Source organism: Oreochromis niloticus, linkage group LG19 (assembly GCF_001858045.2).
Source record: "Oreochromis niloticus isolate F11D_XX linkage group LG19, O_niloticus_UMD_NMBU, whole genome shotgun sequence".
NCBI classification, from domain to species: Eukaryota; Metazoa; Chordata; class Actinopteri; order Cichliformes; family Cichlidae; genus Oreochromis; species Oreochromis niloticus.
Genome location: NC_031983.2, coordinates 17640299 through 17661411, shown reverse-complemented (window position 1 = coordinate 17661411; position 21113 = coordinate 17640299). Strand labels below are relative to the sequence as shown.

The 21113-nt window shown below is 40.8% G+C and overlaps 1 long non-coding RNA gene across 1 annotated transcript; it reads left to right on the top strand.

Moving 5' to 3' along the window:
- The first annotated feature begins 5563 nt into the window (after positions 1–5563).
- LOC102080305 (uncharacterized) lies at positions 5564–16813 on the top strand. Its single transcript, XR_003215205.1, has 3 exons — positions 5564–6951; positions 7646–7699; positions 16791–16813. It is a non-coding gene; the product is annotated as an uncharacterized LOC102080305 (long non-coding RNA).
- Positions 16814–21113: the final 4300 nt, after the last annotated feature.

The window sequence follows — 21113 nt, the reverse complement described above, 5'->3', positions numbered from 1 at the left end:
TCTTAACAAGGTTCCAAGTAGAGCTTCAACGTGCAACAAGAAGAAATGGCAGTGAGACGAAACATTCTTTTGAGCATGCAATTTATTGAAAACAACACTTAAACTGAAACATGCTGTTTTAGAGCTGATCAAAACATGCCTTTAAAAGGCCAAATCTGTGCAAAAATGTGGATTCGTTGTCATTTTCTGTCAGGTAGTCACACTGTCACGATGTTCTAATGAAAAAGGCAAAAAAATGTTCCCTTTTTGAACGTGGTCGGGTTGTTGAACTGCGTAAGCCGGGGCTCTCGCAGCGCGCCATCGCAGCTGAGGTGGGATGCACTAAGACAGTCATTTGGAATTTCTTAAATGAGATCTCTTAAATGAGAGTCATGGAACGAAAAAGTCAAGTGGAAGACCCAAAAAAATTTCACCAGCACTGAGCTGGAGGATCCAATTGGCTGTCCGTCAAGACACTGGACGATCCTCGACCCAAATTAAGGCTGTTACTGGTGCCGACTGCAGCCTCATAACCATCAGACGGCAACTGAGACTGAAGGGCTTCAAAAACAAAGAACGCCTTCAAAGGCCTCGTCCCCTTGAACGCCACAGAACTGACCATTTGGACTTTGCAAGAGAGCACCAAACATGGGACATTGAAAGGTGGACGAAAGTTTTATTCTCTGATAAGAAAAAAATGAACCTTGATGGTCCTGATGGTTTCCAAGGTTACTGGCATGACAAGCCACCTGAAATGTTTTCTACGCACCACAGTGGTCTGGGGTGCTTTTTCCTTCAGTTGAACAATGGAGCTTCAGGAGGTGCAGCGGCATCAAACGGCCGCTGGCTATGTCCAGAAGTTGCAGAGAGCATCCCTGCATCACTCATTTAGTTACTTTTTCACAGATTCGGATTATAATGCACATTGATACAAAATATAATCAACAAATCATAGATTATAATAGGGTGACATAATAAAAACAACTGCTTCTTTGTAATAGCACAAAATAAGGCGGGGAAAATGAAGCCTGGTTAAAATTTAATCAATGCTACCTGTGGGAAAGATCATGTTTCTACACTACTTTTAATGGTACAATGTGGAATTAATTTGATTGTTCTGGATGTATGGCAGCAAATATGTTCTACTCTACAGCACCGCAGAGCATTGCTAGTGGTGACAAACAGATCTAATTAGCTTTCACTATATTGGTCTAAGCATTGCCTCAGTGGTAGATCAGCTGCATAAATCTCCTCTGTGGAGAATACAGGATATTAAGAACTGGCTACTTGTCCTACATAACACTAAATTCAAGATACTGCAGCTTTGAAGAGGAAAGGGGGGGGCATTTGAATTTGAACTAATAAGAACAACCGCTAGCTTCAGGAAAGCTTCAGTCCTCTCTGTACTGCTGCTACAGGCCTGCCTCTCCCAAACTGTGTGTACTACACCCAAAAACATCTTTAAGGTTGAAGGAGTTGAAAATCTAGTTTCACACTCTACTTACTCACCCTCCAGGATTTCACATAAAGGTTTATTGATGCCTCAATCTGGTGAGCTCAGAGGCCACTGAAGGCACTTGAGTTTATTTAGGTGTTAAAAAAAAACACTTGTGAAGGCTATTTGGCCTTTGGAAGAGTGGTGCATGTAAGCACTCATTTAAAGTGGGTGCAAGGGAACCAGACTTTCAGCTTAACGTATTCACTGAGGTTGCCTCAGAGTCTGGTCCCTTTCATGCAATGTTCCTGTTTTGTTATCCTGCTATTAATGTACTGTATATAAGAGCAGGTCTATTAAAAGTTAATCAGCTTGTGCTTTTACTCGCATAATTTAAACTGTGACTATATTCTCCTCTTTGACATAAATGGGTTGTAGTACATCAGTTTTTTTTTCTTTACTTGGCAAGTTTTCAGGCTTTGAAGCTTGAAGTGGTGTGTTTTTGATATGTTTTTATTTTAGAAAAGGTTCATTGTAAATTCTTGGTTATATTTTATTGTGTTTTCTGTGTTTACAGATACGTTAGTGACTCTGGTTTGGATAAAGCGCACACTCAAGTTAGGCAAATGACATTAAAGTCTCATGATTTCTTATTTGACTGTTCAAACTGAGGAGGAAAAAGTAGATCTGTATCTCTTTTAGGACCACATATGGAAGTGGCCCACATCAGGACTAAGAGAAGACCAGATTCCATGTGATGTTTCGTTCACAGTTGTCATGAAAAACAAATACAACAACAAAAAACCCACATCTTAGCCTGCAGTGTAGCCTCTGAGACAAACAGCGCTTTGACTTAATATAGATGCTAAAAAGCTAGTCTGCTCACATGAGCAGTGCTAACGTTCTGAGGATAATTTTTACCATGTGCACAGCTTAATTTGCTCTACCAGCATGCAAAAATGACCTAATTAGAAATCAAATCAAAATTCAATTGAGGCTTACAGGAAAGTGTTTTTGGGGGTCTGAAGAAGCTTCTCGGATGAGAGGTGAAACGTCTTCAAGCAACTTAAAGTCATCCAGATGCTTTTCTTTCCAGCTAATAGTTCAATCAAATCAATCAATCAATCAATTAATCAAACCTTTATTTGTCACATGCAAGTTTGCACCTGCAGTGAAATTGGACCCCTTCGACCATACATACACATACATACACACTGTTATATGATCACTGGGCACTTCATTGAGTACACCTTGCTAGTACTGGGTTGGTCCCTCTTTTGCCTTTAGAGCTTTCTTAATTCTTTTAAGGTGCTGGAAATATTCCTCACAGCTTTTGGTCCATATTGACATGGCAGCATCACATAGTTGCTGCAGATTTGTTAGCTGCATATCCAGCATGCGAATCTCCCGTTCCACTACTTCCCAAATGTGCTTTATTGTATTGAGATCTGGTGACTCTGGAGGCTATTTGGTTACACAGTTTCATGTGTAGGAAATCAGATTTGAGCTCTGTGACATGCTGTGTTAAAGAGCTGGGAGCAGCCAACAGGAGATGGGTGTACTGTGGTGAGCTGCAATACTCAGGTACGCTGTGGGACTTCAGCGATGTTCAGCTGGTACTGAGGGACCCAAAAAATGCTAAAGAAATATCTCACACACCATTACACCACCACTAGCATTGTTTACACCACCAGTGTTTACACACCCACCATCTAAATGTGTCACAATGACGCGACCTTCAGACACATCAGACAAGCCAATGTTTTCCAGGCTTCTAGGGTCCAGTTTTGTTAAAGCCATTCAAACTGTAGCCTCAGTTTCCTGTATCTGCACCCGGAGTGGTCCTCTGTTGCTGTAGCTCATCTCCTCTAAGATTAGACTTGTTGTGCATTCATAGACGCTCTTCTGCATACCTTGGTTGTTACAAATGATTACTTGAGCTACTGTTGCCTCCCTTTCGGCTCAAAGCAGGCTGGCCATTCTTCTCTGACCTCTGACATAAACTGTTTTTTTTGTTTGTTTGTTTGTTTGTTTTTGCCAGAGCCACTCACTGGATATTTTCTCTTTTTCAGACCATTTTCTATAAACCCTCGACATGGTTGTTTGGAAAAATTCCAGTAGATGAGCAGTTTCTGAAATATTCCGACCAGCCTGTCTGACACCAACAACCAAGTCACTTAAATCACCTTTCTTTCCCATTCCGGTGTCTTATTTTACACTCAAAGGAGTCACCCTGTGCTTCTGCACCGGCTTCACTTTTCAAGCCAGGAAAATGTATAAAATACTGCAAATTTAGACCAAAGTCTAGAGTTTCAGTCATGCAAAGTAGACAAACAAATGATAGCCATTCAATACAGCTCGCCTGGGTAAAAATGTATTTGTCTTTATCTTTAAATGCTACACAAATAAACGATGACATTTCTAACAACTTGTTTCTAGACCAACCATGAAGCTGGGGTAAAATTTGCAGCTGAAAAAAGGGATATATGCAGCATCCAATCTGCACATTTACTGCTAGTGTCTTTTGCTTTTGAGGAACTTGAGAAGTAGCCTTTCCTTGGTGTCTAACCATGCAGTGGAGACCAGCAGCTTCCCAGTGCTTCTTTGGTTAAGAAAGTTCTAATTCAGCCTTTGGGCTATGTAACTGTGTCACAAGTTGTACTACCAGCAAATAAACTCAGCCGGCACTGTCAACAGTAGCTGGTGGTCCTGCTGAGAAAGGCTTTGCGACTTTGTCCCAGAGAGTTGTGCTCATGCTGTGTTCTCCTGTCAGAAGCCATTCTGTCTCATCCGCTCTCTGTCTCCATCTCCTAGACTGGGTACATACGCAAAGAGGAAGTGTATCACAAATGCATGCAGACAAGCTTGCCCATGAATCAGAGACGATTAGATTAGATTTGTTTAACGTGCGCACACGCACACACTCTCTTTCGATTTCACCCTGTGTAAACTTTCCACTGCTACACTCTGTGTCATTCCTGTTGTCATTCTAATTTCATATGAGGAATCCTGCCAAGGCAGTAATGAACTCAAGTCATGAGGCAGAGGCCGCGGCGAGTGGTTGTGAGCCGCGTGTGTGTAGCAGAGACAAAATGAGAGAAGGTAAATGCAGGAAAAAATGGTGTTAAAGAGGTGGGTTGGCCAGGTTTATGCGCATGGCTTGTGCGCTTTGTGTTTATGTGTGTTTCTGTTTCCCGTGTATAACACTGGGCTTGTTTTGAGTTAATCAGTGCAGTGGGGTGTATCATCTAAGCCGCTGTAATGTGTCGACGCCTTTATTCAATTTGAGCAGTAATCTCAGCGCTCCCCACTGGCCTGCCTTCATCAGCCCCCTGCTACAAAGCTAGCTTAACTTAGCCAGAGAGACACAGAGAAGCAGAGAAATGCTAAAGAGCCATTATCTGGATCAAGATTATACTTAAACAAGTTTAGCCAGACTAAATCTCCTCATTACACTGCACGCACAATTATTAGGCAAATTTTACTCCTCGGGATTAAATGTATTGTTGAATAAATACAATGAGCTCGCTGTATCCAAAGCTGAATATACACATGTATTAGGTGTTCAGTTATCAGTAATAAAGCATCTATGGAGTCGCTTTTTTCTCTCCATCTGTTTGTGATCAGATTTCACTGAAGCAGCAACCACAACCTTCCAAATGCTGTTTATAAAACCTTTGACCAAAAATCTATCGTGAGGTATTCCTTGGTCAATAATGATGCCTCAACTTGTAAACATTCTCTCTCTCTCTCTCTTTTATGTACAATCCTGTTGAATATTTGCAGCAAAACATGGACTGTCCACCGAGCATGCCTAAATAATTCAGCTATTTCAAGGGCATTGCATCTATATGAAAGACTTATTTTTTTTGTATTTATTTTTTTACATTTTCTGACTTTTCAGTGTGAATTAAATCCATTTTTCATATGGAAACATACCAAAGCTCTTTAGTAGCTATACAAACCTCAATGGGATTTAAAAAAAAAGAAAAAAAGAAAAGAAAATACAGATTTTAATAAAGTTAGATTAGGGTCGACAAAATAATGCAGTGCTGGTGGAACAAGGCTAACAATGTTCATTAGCAACATCATGGCTGTAAAAAGGTCACTCAGAGAGCATGACTCTCTATGAAACACTGATGAGAAGAGTGTTCACTGCTTTGTTAAACACTGCGTGAGCCAATAGTTTAGAATAACATATTTGTGGATCTAACCTCCTATCCTACATGTCTTTTAAAAGATTTTTTAAATCTCTTTGCGCAGGTGGTAAGACTAGAATACTCAAGGCAGAACACTTTCCAAATATTTGTCCACACAGTGTATGCTATGTGGATATTACTGTCAAGATGGACCTTGTTTGCTCAAGTCATTTGAGAGAGTTGTCTGCAGCTGCTTGAAGGACTTAAATGGATGACAATGAGATTTATGGAACAGTTCTTTAGCTGCGTATCACCCTGCCCTCTGTTTTGCTTATAGTCGACTTCAGCACCAAGGACAGCACAAACAGTGGCTCGAGTTTTTTTAGTAGCTGTTTTGTGAAGCCTGTAACCTACTTGTTGCAATTTGTAGTCCTTAACCAGAGAGGAAAGTAAAAGTGGAGCACTGAAGCAAGGCCACCACTCACCCTTGAGTATGACCTCTATATTTGCTATGTAGTTGCTGCACATTAATCAGATCCAGGGGCAGCTTCAATTCAGAAGAGATTTTTTTACAGTCTTAATTTTGTGTGTGTGTGTGTCACTCAGCCTTTTAACCTCTTCTTTCCCCACAACTTTTCTTTTTTTACTGGGCAGATTTTCCTCTCAAAATATCTCAAATCCTGTGTAGACATCATGTGGCAGGTTGGTTTTCTGGATTCTTTCAAGCTTATGACTTACTGAGACAAGTGGCATGACATGTTTTGGATGTCCTTTGGATTCCGCAGAGTCCGTGTGTACCTCTCCCACTGCAGCTGAGTATATCATGCACCCGTTTTACGCTTTCATGTCATACTGGTGACGACCCTCTGCCCCCCCCACTACCACCATCACCACCCCTTCCATCGTCCTGTAAAATGATATCACACGGTACAGCTGACACCGTCTCACTCTTCCCACTGTTCTTTCTACCCCGCCCCACCGGGCACGGCGGTAGCAGGTGCCGAAACGCCCCCAGAGAACCTCGCTGAAAACGCTGCCATGCCGAGCGGTGACACTCTGCAGCCGGACTACCGCCTGGTCTCATCCGTCTTTAGCGCTTCAAAGAGGGGTCGGATGCCATGAGATTTCCCACAGGCCCTCACTGGCTCCACGCTGTGAGTAAACCCGTGGTCAAGAGGGGATAACCAACGGCGGATAATGACGTGATGATTCCGGTTGTAGAGCCAGCACAGGGGGGCTCCGGGCACCTTTAATGACCGGTGCTGGAGAGGAAATCAGTGGACTTTACTGTCTGTGGAGCCGCGTAACACCGGACCGACAGCGGTGCAAATAAGAAGAAGGGAAGAAAAGAAAAGAAACGTCTCTCTAACAGGTTGCTGAGACATTCAGTCCGAAAAGGTAGGGCATCCTGGATTTACATCATCCGCGCGCCACTTAACAGCTGTGCGCATTAATTTATCTGCTTAATTGAGTAAAATGAGGCTAATCAGTGATGTAACAGCTGTTAAATTGACCTCCAGCCGCCAATTCTGTTAAAGCATTAGATGTGTTTATATCGGAAAAGTAAGGATTTTCAATTTTATTTCGCCAAAAAAAAGACGTCTAGTTTAACGTCTAAACTAGTAGTAGTTTAGACGCTACTTGAAATGATGTGGACAGTAAGGTGAGGAAAATCGATTTTTGTTTTTTAGAGGGTTTAACATCTATCTCACAGCTCTTTCTAGTAATTTTGCGTACAGTAGTCTGATTGCATTGGACTAGGATGAAAAAGATGTCAGAGGTTATTGTGGCGTGAATGACCAGAAAATGTGCTTTAATTTGCACGATTATGACAACTTCCATATGTCTTATGAGGTAATATGAGCAATGACAGGGAGCAAAATGTGTCAGTGATTGTGTGAGCGATTAATGATGTGAAAAATTGATGGATGAGTGGATTTTTGATGGGAATGCAGACAGACCCATCCCCACTTTGAGACAAACTCGCTCAGTTACTGTAGCCGCAGTGCTGACCACATCACTGCTGGGGCCCTGAGGCATCTCTTGAAATCATTGTTGTAACTGATGTCAGGTCTTTTTTGGGGTTTTCCAGGGGGGATTTGCAGCACAGCAGAGAATGCTCTCCCCCAGATGCTGACTTCTAAAGGTAAGGGTGCTTTTTGTACAGCTATGTCTCTGGCACGTACAGTAGCCTACACACACTGTTTGTTACAGGAAGCCAGCACTGTAAACCTTTGGCCACAAAGTTGTTCATGCAGTGCCTCTGATCTCGATTCTGAACCTCTGGGCAAACTGTGCAAAGGAAAGTTGTGTTTCTGCTCTTGCTGTGGATCTTCAATTCAGATCTCAAGAGTGTACTTGGATTTCTGTATAACCCCCCTCCCTCTTGTTTTGGCATACTCTGAAAGAAATTCATCCCCAGAACCCCTGAGATGCATTCAGTCATAAGTAATACAAAAAATAATTGACAATGAGGTAATTAGGACATGCGGTAACCGCATCAAACGCAACAGGAGACCTGATTAAGTTCATGTGCTGTCAGTCATAAGGAAAAATGTGTATTTCTGAGACTCATTTTCTGAGTATTTCATAATGAAATCTAGCACACACACACGCACCACCTTCCTCCCTCTGGCTGCCTTTGTTCCCTTCTGATAGTGGGTGTTTCTGTCTTAGATGTGGATGTGTTCCTCTCCTCACACGCTGAGATGAGTGCTTTCAGAGGCAGACAAGGCAGAAAAGTCCCCGATTTTACTACCTGGCTAAATTGTCCTGTGATGGAAAAATATTGTTAAAGGAATGATACCTGAATAATTGAAGCCCCGGGGCTTTAAAATTGCAAGGACCTGCTGTGATTTTCGGCGCAAAGTTGAAGGCCACCTCAACAAAATATTCATATCATTATTTAAGAGTGGGTATATCATTCAGCCACTCAGCCACTGCCACCTTCTCCTGCTTCCCTACTCTCCCTGTTTGATCCCTCCCTGCTTTCCTTCTCTCTTTTCTTCCTTTTCCATTTGTAAACTCATCTCTTTATTTATAAAAAAATTAACCACTTGCTAACCCTTATCCATATCTTTTAGCTTTTATTAAATAAGAACTTAAAAGGCATATATTGAAAATCTCACATACCTCCTTTCTGATATAGTAGTAGTTTTAGTAGTTTTTCAATGATATGTATATAAGTTTTGAGCTTTTAGACATCCATTCATCCATCTTCTGATGCTCAATGCATCTCCAGCTCATCTGGAAGGACATCAAGGCGTTCCCAATCCAGTCGAGAGGTATAATCTCTACATCATGTCCTGGGTTTGCCCCTGGGCTTCCTTCCAGTAAGACATGCCTGAAGCACCTCACTTGGGAGGGATCCAAGAAATGTCCTGGACAGATGCCCAAACCATCACATCTGGCTCCTTTTGATATTGAGTAGTTGCAGCTCTTTGCTTTCAGACTCAGCTCTTTGTTCACCACAAGAGAGTGACATAGCATTCATTCTTTCATGAAAAAGGACCCCCTGATACTTAAACTCATCTAATTTGGGCAGTGCTGTCCATGAACTACCCTAACATTCAAGTCTGTCCTTTCAATGATACATAATATTAACAGTCTGCCAGCAACACGTCAGGTGTTTATGATTTGGTACATGGCCTAATCATTTAGTTTTGGTATTAAACTGGTTATAAAGGATCATATAATTGCACTGGTATTGGTGGTATTGTGACATTCCTAGTCTGTGACACTTTAGACAAGTAAAACTGGTTTTAAATTAGGCTTGAACAGGACAGCAGAGGTCAGTATGAAGAGTGAAGAAGTCCAAAAAATAAGCCTCAAAGATAAAAAAAAAAAAAAAAGCAGCATGAGAAGCACAAACAACAGCACTCTGGGGAGTTTACATTGTTGGTTTCACTTCAATACAAAGAAGTTTCTTGTATATAACGGCTGTTTTTTTCCATGGCAAATGCTAAGCTGAAGGACCAACAACATCACAAACATAGTACATAGTGCACGGCCATAATGTATAGACATGGGTCTGCCTACTTATGCAAGTGGTGGTTTCGTTGCCAACATTTATGCATGTGTCTGGTTCATTATGCGCTAATTACATTGCGGTCATGTCTTGGTGTTGTGCATGCAGTGCCAGCCACAACACACACAAATAAAACGCTGTGAGGTTTTTCCTTCTTTGTACATTCCCTCGTGATATTTTCTGCTGTCTCCTTCCAGGAATTTGCTAATATCCGTGATTCCTTATATTGAGGCTAATCTTTCACTAATCCACTCAAACAAGCAACCATAAATGGATAGGAGAAATCGACAGTAGTGGACAGATCACGATAGTTGTGCAGTAACATTTCTAGGGAAGTGTTGTAGCATGTGTTTTCAGAAGAGTGTGTGGTTATGACACTGGTACAGTATAGATTTAACACAAAGTCCCTGTTAAGCAGTCCTGGTAATACTGGTATGCAGGTTTTGTTATCTTCAAAATTAACTAAGCCACATGCTTTACTCTCTCTCCTGTAGTTTGCCTTTTGTGCTCACCCCCAGTCTGCCCCTCCCTGCACCTCATTCTTCCTGTTAAAAGGGAGTTTTTCCTTCCCACTGTGGCCTACTGCTTGCCTACAGGGGGTTGTGTGATTGTTGGGCTTTCTATCTAATATTGCAGGGTCTTTACCTTACCACATAAAGCAATTGGAATGATGTATACAGTAAGGTGCTGTTGTGATTTGGAACTATATAAATAAACTGAATTGAACTGAACGAATTAAATTTCCTCCCCATTTCCAGCCTTTGCTGCAAACCTAAGCTAATTTTCCTTTTAGCTTCAGATTGACTGAACAGATACGGGATCACTTTTCATCTAATGATCTGCTGTCATCCACTGCTTTACCGTATAGCATAGAGTTTTCTAATTAAAGTTTCCTGTCATAGCTTCTCTAATTTCCACAGTTCACTCAGGCATCACATGGGAGAAGAACCTCCCAGCTTCACAACACTAATCATCACCACATCGTCCCACATGAAAGTTCTGAGGGAAGCGGTGTTTTTACCTCTTCAGCATTCGATCAGGGGTGTTTTTGGTTGTGGGTGCGTGCGTGTTCATTTGCATGTAGCTGTATGCGAGGATCGTTTCATTTCCCGCAGAGAAAACGAATTAAAATTTGACACCTCTCTCTTCTGCCTCTCATCTCGTGCTTTTCACTGTGTTAAGAGATGGCAAAACTGCTAAATATAGTTCTGCAAGTGGAGTGTGAAACCTCTTCACCTCTCTCAGCGTTTCTAACATTGCGGAGGTCGAATGAGAGGATTTTGTGGTAGCTTGAACAAAGGTTTAATCATCTTTCTAATGAGCTCTTCATGTGCATGTTGTATGTGAACGAAAAAGAGAGGGAGAGGAGAAAAAGCAGAAGAAGAAGAAGAGTCAGTTTTCTTATCTGTGCTAAAGGAGGCTAATGTGATTTTTAAATAATATTAATAACAAAGTATATGCTAGAGACGAATATAACATCAGGGTAAATATGGTGTAATGCAGTATAACAGATTTAGTGTTAAAGTTGATGATTTATTGTCTTTGCATGCAAGAATTCCCGTTTTCGTGGTCTTTAATGGCTTTTCGCAAGCAGAGAAGAAGAGGAGGCCAGTCAGAGACTATAGCAACTCAATGCCTTGTATTTTCTATGAGGAATGTTCCCAACCTGTGATTGTTGAATTTATCTGCTGTATCATTAACCCAGACTCCAAAATTCAGACAGTTGAGTCAACTTGCTTCATTCATTGGACAGATAAGAATAACTTACCAAAGGATCAATAAAGTTGTGGTATTGTGGTTGGATTTTTCTTTCTGAAATCTGCTTTCAAAGTCAGCTATCTGGTAAAGATTTTTTTATTTATGCACACAGACTTTTTGAGACTCGGATGTTCAATAAAGCCATCTTTCTATGTTCTTTCTGATTAATCAATTAATCAATTCATCTACAAAAATGTCAGAGAATTCCCAGAAGATGGCAGAAATATCAGAAAACCACCAAGGACAAATTCTTGATGCCTAAGATCATTCATAATAAATGAAATCTATCAGTGTGTCCAATATAAAGCAAAAAGCCTGACCTGATTTAGATTTTGTCCCATTGAGGTTTCTCCTTGTGCACTTCTGAACCCTTCCGGCACTGCTGCTATTTTTAGATCATTAATTAGAAGTCCTGTTTTTACCTGTTGTATGTGCCTATTTGCGGCAGTTCTATGAACCTCAAGTCAAACACAAACTTCTCTTTAAAACGCAGCCAACCTGTGAGCCAAGAATCATCACTGCTGATGAGAAGCAGGTGGTCACCACAGTGAATTGTCTGCCTGTCCCTAGCATCCCCCACTGTCACACCAACCTCCTCCGTGTCCTCCTTCACTACTACACTTTGTGTCAGTCCCACCATTTCCAAACTATACCTCATAGGATGTCTCAGTACTGTTTTGTAAACCTTCCCTTTCACTCTTGCTGCTATCCCACTGTCACAAATCATCCCTGACACTCATCTCCACACACTCCACCGTGCTTGCACTCTCTTTTCCCCTCTCCATTACACTTTTCACGGTGGACCCCCAGATATTTAAGCTCATCAACCTTCTCTACATCTACTGCTTGCAGATTCAGTGTTACACCTGTCTCCCTCTCAATCAAACACATAATATTTCATGCTTCTTCCGACTTTCAGTCCTCTTCTCTCCAGTGAATATCATCACCTCTCCAGGTTCTCCTCCACCTGCTCTCTTCTCTCAGTACAAATTAATCGACAGTGAAAATAATAATGAGCTGAAGCCAAAATTGAATTTTTGCCCAACCCTGCTAGACACTCAGTGTTTTGAGTCAAGAGTGACAATGTTGCTGACTGCTTAAGAGCCTCCCTGTCTCTCATTTGCACATACACTTTACATCATTTCTTGGCAACTCTCAAAATCCCTGCAAATCTCAGGGATTTACATTTTCTTCAGCGCTGCTTTTTGCACAGTGAGGAAGTGGATCCTTTCTTTCTGTGATTGAAGCTGACTTGACAGATACACACTGTATAACTAGAGTGTACAGGTCACCTGGGACTGGTATACATAATGACTTTATGTAGCTTCTGTGTTGTGGAAATCAGATGCCTGTTGGCTCCTCTGAGACGGCTTCATCCCCCTTCTTCAGTGTCACTTGTCCAAGTCAGCTACTGACAGGATTGTGGCAGATCCTTCTTTCAGACCACAGTTAAATCTAAGGGTTTTATGTGGTATTATGAGTGTGTGTGTATGTGTGTACTTCCCAGCTAAATCAGACGGCTCTGAACCCACTGGGAGTCATACATGAATTGTGTTGGATAAGATGACAGCATTAAAGTTGAGTCTTCCAACCTCTGTCACTTGGCATGTTTGTCTCTCCAGTCTACTGGAAACTCTCTAATCTGAGGCTTTACCTCAGCGCTCCCTCTCTAGCATAATTTGGTCGCGTGTTAGTCAAAGTGACTTATTTTTCTTTCTAGAAAGATTCCATTGCTGCGCCTTTGTTGATATATTTCAGAGAAGGTTATGAATTTTGCATGCATGTGCCACAATAGTTGCACACAGGTCTTAAATTTAAGTCGATAGCCTGAGCACGGAGTGATGTATAGCGTTTTGGAAAAAGTAGGGTATTCTTCAAAGAGTAAATGAGAGACAAAGAGAATCAAGGAAAGATAAGATGCACAAAGAGGAGTAAGGAGACGTGAGATTGTGCGCTAGACAGGGAGGGGATGGAGAAATGGGGAGCAAAAGAGACTTCACATCGCTTTTAACGACATTATCGCGGCCCATGGTGTATATAATTTAGTACGATGACGCAATGGAAGATACTGCAGAAGTGAGCTCTCTGAGAGGGAGGCTCACATGCTCGTTTCAGGCCACACACATACTGAAAGAGATCTAGTGCTTTATGTGATTGTAGTATCCATTTAAAATAGTCAGAGATTCAAGTTTATTCATTGTACAGGGAGAAGATTTATGAACTGATCTGTCGCTGCTCTTTATGAAGGGTCATTAACCTCATTAATGATACATCGGACAAATAAAGGGACAGAGCAGCGAAACCTCTCGCTGGCAGCTGACCAAGCCACCCAATTATGAACTATTCTTTTTATTTAACCTTCCTGCTGAGATTTACCAAATGTCAAAATATCAAATCCCAGAACAGTTAAATCTATTAATTAGTCAATGAAATGTAAATTAACTGCAAATTACTGCTTTAGAAAGCTCACAGCTTTCACAAACGTGCATTAATATAAAGGGAAGTTGGGTTTTTTTGTTTGTTTGAATCCATTTAATTGGCATAATTAAATGCTGTTACTCCAGTGAGAAATATCTGGATGTTTTAGTTAATCAAGTTGAACGGTAGATAAATAGAGTCTTCTGGTGTTGTAATTACTATAATGGCAGTGCCTAAAATGAATATTTCTGCCCGAACGCAGCCATGCAAATTTGTCTAAATTAATGTCAAAATCATGAAATTTAAAAGCTGATATAAGAGGTCACTCTCTGAGCGGATTAATTTGGGTATTCTGCGCCGTGGTTGTTTGTTTATTTAGTATTTTGATGTCACTGCCAGTAAAATGAAATTAAGACATCCACACACGCACACACACACACACACACACGCGGGGTTCTTTATCGCTCGCACGCAGCTAATTTAGTGCTTTCTCTCAGACAGGCTTGTTTAGAAGCAGATCTTTTTGAGGCGAGGCAGTAAATTTGCTGTGCGCGTCGGAGATAAATATACGTGCATCTGCCTTGATTTCTTTTCTTTTATTTCTTTACACTACTTTGGTTCTTTTGTGTCTCAGTGTCAATCAGATCTGTTTGCTTAAGGTTGTTTACCTGCAAAGCAAAGAAAAGGGGAAAGGAATTGGGTTCATGTGACAATATGCCCTGATAATATCCAGGAGATTTCATGGTGGCAGCTATCAGCGCAGCAGTGAGAGGTGATTTTGAAGCTGTCACAGTAAAAAAGGACAAGCGACATATCGCTTGAACGTATTATTATGCTGAAACTGTGCTGCACATACTTGTATGAAATGCCACACATATTATTAGTATGCAGAGAATGTGCTGCTGCATTCAGCAGGTTAATTCAACCACACATTGAGTGTTATTTTTCAATTCAAAACAGCTCCCAGTTGTTTTAAGTATTCTGGAGTGAGCGTGATTCATTCCTTTGTATGCCTATTTATGGGTTATATAGAAAGAACAGATTCTTTGTCATGAAACAGCAGCTGTAATACAAACCCACCAGCCACTTCATTAGGTACATGTGGCTTTACTCCTTTTTGCATTCAGAACTGACTTAATTCTTCATGGCATAGATTCAACCGGATGCTGGAAACATTCTTCAGAGGCTTTGGTTATTATTGACGTGATAGTATTATGCATTTGCTGCAGAAATATTGGTTGCACATTCATGATATCAATCTTCCATTCCACCCGATCCCAAAGGTGCTCTATTGAACTGAGATGTGGTGACTGTGGAGGCCATTTGAGTGCATGGTATCCTGCTGGAAGCAACCTTAAGAGGATGGGTACACTGCGGTCATAAAAGGATGGATATAGTCAGGGACAACACTTGTGTATGGTGTGGTGTTTAAACAATGCTTGACTGGCACTAAGGGCCCCAAAGAGTTCCAACCTTTTACATCACCAGCAGCAGCTGGAACTGTTGATACAAGGTGGGATAGAGTCTTGCTTTCATGTTGTTTATACCAAGTTCTCGACCTATTATTCTAATTAGTTACAGAAATCAGCAGAGCAGGTAACATTTTCCAGTGTTTGATTGGCTAATTTTGGTGAGCCAATGTGAATTGTAGCCTTAGTTTCCTGTTCTTTAGATAGCAGGAGTGGCAGTGGGTGTGGTCTGCCACTGCTACAACAGAAGACCATACACACTGCTTAAAGGATTTGATGTGTTATCCATTCACAGATACTCATTTGCTATCAACATGAAGCAGTCTGGCCATTCTCCTCTGAGCTCTGACATCAACTAAGCACTTCTTCAGACTTGAGCTGCAATGCATTGAGTTGCTCCCACGTGAGTGGCTGATTTGTATTAGCAAGCAGCTGAACTAATAAAATGTGGCCTGCGGGTGTATGTTGTAAACTACTTTTAGACATTTTAGGCAACCACTTGTGTTATTTAATTTGTAAAAGCCACAGATTATATAACTACACTGCATTTATGGGCTAAACAATTGCTTGGTTGAATATAAATTACATAATTACAGAATCATAGAAATTATCAGCGGCATTGCACAACAGCTGCTATGTAGCGTTTCTCATGCCAAACATTTCCTCTTGACAGAAGCATCTTTTTCTACCTGCAGGAGTTCCAAAGAGAGGTGATTTTGAGAGTAACAGTCCTCAGGCCTGCTATAGTTTCCTACCTTCTTACATTCTCCTGCTGTCTTCTTATGTTTGTGCTCGGTTGGTTTTTTGGAATTCAGACCTGACGGCGCCTTGAAAAGATTATTTTTGCTCTGAGCACTTAACCTCTGAAAATTAAAAAAACAAAAAAAAACATTAGCCTGGAGGTTATAGCCTGCAGATGGGTTTCAAATGAAAGAAATAGTTCAGTATTGCAGCTCAGCATTCCTCTCATGTCAGTTCACAGAGTGTTGAGCAGAAGCTGGGAGGGGATGAGCTCAGCATTAAGACAGCATGCAGTGCTAAACAGCTACCCTTCATGTGCCAATGTTTAAAAATACAACTACTCTCATTTGTTTTATCCCTAAAAAGCAAATGTCAAAATTAGAATTTGTAATATCCTATTTATGCACAGTACCCTGCAAAAATTCAACTGCAGCTCAGCAAAAATATAACAAAAAAATCTCACTATTTGAACCCAATAACGATGTAAGTAGACCTAGTTTGGGGTATGGACAGACTTCTGGCAAATACAGTTTGTAAAGAGTGAAGACTCTTATAAGTGTTTCCTGTTCTCTGCACAAATACGCCAGAGTTTGCCATTTGATTCAATCAGAAACAGAATCGTTTGAATCATATATCACCTCGTCTCAGTCTAAATGAACACGTTTTGGGGGCTCGAAGCACAGCAGCTTTGCTTTTTTACATCATGTAAACCCAGAAGGACTTTTATTTTGGAAGAATGGCATTTGTGCATTTTCATCAGTTGTAATTGTTTAATAATGGCATATAAATACACTAATCCAGCCTATTTTGTTTATATTTTTTAGCCATTAGAAACCTGTGCTGAACGTAAGTATGCTAAATATTCTGCAGAAATTATTCTAACATTACTGAAATCCAAATGTAATTCTTGACGTATTTTCCCCTCTTTTCTGTCATTGTTGATTCTGTCTCGCTTTCTGTGTTGTTTCTGTGTGAAGGGTTTGATGGAGAGCTGGTCGGATGTCAGCGGGAACTATTGTCATAACCGGAGGAATACTTGCCGGAGTGATACTGCTGTGCATTGTAGCAGTTCTCTGTTACTGTAGACTCCAGGTATTACTGTGCACGTTCATGGTTCTTGGTCTTTTAGGCAGTTTGCTGTTCACCCAGAAGCTCTTTTTACATTACTGATGTTTAACAAACTCAACTAACTAATCTAGTTTGTGACCGTGTGCAATGAACTTGCAGTCTTATTGTCTTTGAAATACTTGCTTTAAAGATGGGCACTACTCACACTCAGCTGCCATCTTAAAAGCGAGTGAAAAAATGGCAAATTGGCACAGTCTGCTATTAGTCTGCAATTAAATAAGGTCAAGTTGCCAGTTACTTGCTATCTGTTTGATATCATACTGTGATAAATTGCTGCAAATCTGTTGCCATCTACATGCACAGTAATTCACACTAATTGGAAATTCACATTAACTACTTACAATCAGAGTCCAGACTGAACTTCTCTGGCTTGAAACAGAAATGTTTCCACAGTTAGTGGCGTAGTTGCTCCAGGTTTGTAATTTACTAGCAAAATACCATAGGGTTCTAGTGACGTACATAAAATTCATTTCAATGCAGTTTTATTCACATAGTGCCAATTTAAAGCAACAGTCAGTCAGTAAGTTAAAGACAGACAATTATACAGTAAAAAAACCAAGAAATTTAAATATAGAGAATGTCATCACCAGACAGCCAACCAAGTTGGCAGACTTCAAAAAGTAGTAACAGGAATGAGTACTCAGCTGTCTGACCATCCAGCCGTCCTTGTCCATGTCCGCAACAGAGTATAATCTAGGCTTCAGTCAGATTGCAATAGTTAAAATAGAAACAAGCAAACAAACAAGCAAAAGTGGTTGCCGTGAGATTGAGGTTGTCGAACACTCAACCTGGAGGCGACCTACTTCCAATCGTTCCCTGAATTTGCCAGAAAGTCACTTCAGTCACCGGGCAACTCAAGGATGTTGAGTTTTTTTAATGTAGTGAGACTGAGCCATAACCCAGTCTAATTGTCTGCCAGCTTAACATGGTTTTCCACACTCTGTGTCTCATTTATGTAACATAGCACTCTAGTACCAAGTTACAGCTGGATCTGGTTACAATAAAAGCAGATGTGGTGGCCAGAGCAGTCAGTGGTTCAACATTTGCACAATGCCCTTCCAAAGCCTAGTGACAGCTGTCTGACTATACTGTCAGTCTTTTCACCTACCTCTGAAAAAAAACAAACTTAATTCCCACCATGTTAAACTGAATTTTGTTTGTCACTGTTCATATTTTGATTTTGATGTCACAATTTTATTTTGATGTGATAAAGCAATCAGAATCACAGAATGTTTAAGAAGACATTCGAACCCTTGTTCTTCTTCTTGCTCACACCCTGGTGCCTTCTTTGTCATCCTCCTGCAGTATTACTGCTGTAAGAAAAATGATTCTGAGGTGGACGTGGCCTCCATGGCAGGACCGGATCCTCTCTCTCACTTTCCATGCAATGCCTGCAACGCCCTCGCCATGGACGGCACTGCCATCACCCCCGTCTCTCTGGATCAGCTGGATTCGGGTGCTCACCACTGCCCCAGCTGCTCACCGTACACCCTGCGCTCGGGACTCACAGACGACATGCGTAACGGAGGGGAGCGTCTCGGCTTCCATACTTACTACGAGAACCCATCTGTATCTCTTCCCCTGTCGGTTCACCCTCAGAGCTCCTCCCCTCTGAGCTACTGCAGTCCCTCGGACACGTTTCCTCCCCCGCCGCGCTCCTACAGCACTGACGTCTGACCTTTGCTTCACTGTACAGGCACCCACACACCTACACGGTCTAGCACATGCCCTTTTGTTTGAGACTAACTTCAGGTAATTGATTAGAGGACAGCACAATTATACACACATGCCCATATTACTGTACATGCTCGCATAATTTGCAGGGACGTGACCCATAAGCTCAGACAGTCCCCAGGCAGAAAAACAGGCGAGGTTTTTGGGCGTTAAAGTAATTTAGCCATTAAAAAATGGTGACATATAGAATTTGTTTTTTAATTTCTGTGAAGTTTTGTGAATGTAATTATGTAATTTATGGAGAAAAAATGTATTCAGTTTGACAAGAAAAGGCTTAGTACTAAATTAGAAACATGTTTTATTAAACTCAGTGGAAAAACAGTAAGGACATTAATGGCAAATTCTGCATTAATAAGTCATTCGGCAGTTATTTATGACTCAGGACCTCAGTTGCATTAGATTAGATGAACACAGAGTTTATGATCTCATGTTCGGCTCATTCTCTGGCAAATGCATCCTGGATGCAGGGATCAAGTAAAAACCACCATTTTTCCGGCAGCAGACAAATGTCAGCCTAATCTGAAGAATGACATAGTTACATAAACACAGCTAGATATAGTGCTGCATTTATCATTCACCCTCAGTATGATTAAGATTAACCACATAAATACCTTTCTCTTACGTGTGAGCACTTTGAATTTATTTTTAGCAGCATTTCCACTCAAAAAATCAAATGTGACTGCTGCTGACGAGGAGACAGAGCTGAGACACACATGAAGAAGGCATGCACAACATCACTGCAGTTATTCTTATTCTTTTCTCCAGTTTCTCCCTTTTTCCCTGTGTCACAAAGGGTTAATGGTAGTGTGAACCTCTTACCACTGCAGCTTACACTACATGAGGGCTAACAGCTATATTAACTACTAATGGAGCTTAACTGTTTTTATCCAGAAGAAAGACATGACGAGCGAAGGAACTACAACTTTTTAAGCCTTTTTTTGTTCTTCTTGCAGATTACCAGAAAGTCTGTGAGAAAAGTGTCAGTTTAGTCTGTTTCTGTTTTCACTTCTGACATGAAATTGCCATGAAACTGAAGAGAGTTTGTTCCGCAGTGTCTTCCATAGAAGCTGATGTATTTACCTTTTCTGTGCTTACAGATTGTGACGTGTAAAGGCAGATTTTTAGACATGTTATAAGAAGAAAAGAAAGATGCTGTACCATACTTAATGATCTTAAAGCTTAGGTTTTGTATCTATATATGAGCCATCATATCTGCTACAGTACAGTAATAAGAGTGTTATTGCAGTATATGCCTGAATCTATATATTTTTAAGGAGTATTGTCATTTTTTTGTGAGGGATGTTCGGGTTTAGACGTATTTCAGTACTTTTCTCTTCAGTTTTGGTTTCTTTCTGTGTTCCTGTGCACTCCTTACAGCTGCAGAGGAACACAACTGTGGAAATGGCAACTCAGCTTAAAACATAAATTGTGCCAGAGGTGTGAAAAACGCAGGAAAATGTGTGAAACAGTGATGTAGAGTATTATTGAACATAGACTATTACTTAAGATCTAAACTATATTTATTCACTTTAATGTCACATTGTTTTCACTCAGCTGTAAGCTTCACTAAATTTCCTTATTTTCTTGATCTTACAGTCTCTTGTTCAGACGTACGTTCTAAATTTTATGCAGTACTGTGGAAAAGTCTTGAGCCACATGTCATTTCTTTATAGGAAAATGGGAAATGGGTGCAGGGATATCATGAAACATACACCGACATACACAGAAATACAGTTTATAAGGGAAAGAAAAAAGTTTGTAAAATTCTAGCAAGCCTAAAAGTGAATTTTTGGGTATGACTACTTTTACTTTTCAACACAGCCTGAATGCTCTTAGTCAGCTTTCTTGTAATTTCTTTGAGAAGTCTTCAGGAATAGTTCTCCAGGCTTCTTGAAGAACATTCAAAGCTCTTCTTTGGATGTTGGCTGTTTTTTATTTCATTCTCTGTAGGTATGATCTGTTATAGTAATATCAGTAAGTCCAGGCTCTCGGTAGTCCAACCCATGACTGATGACCATAGGGTACTTTTCAGCGTTCATAATTCCATCAACTTCAACAAAATCCCCAACACCGTTCACTGACATACAGCCCGAAACCATGAGAGAGCCTTGCTGTGTTTTACAGATCGCTGTAGAAACTCACTGTTGAACTCCTCGATACATGCTGATGACTATTTGAGCCAAAAACTTCCAATTTTCACTCCATAGGACCTGTTTCTGCTGATTTTCAGTCCAGTTCTTGTGTAATTTAGCATATCTCACCCTTTTCTGCCTGTTTGCCTTCCT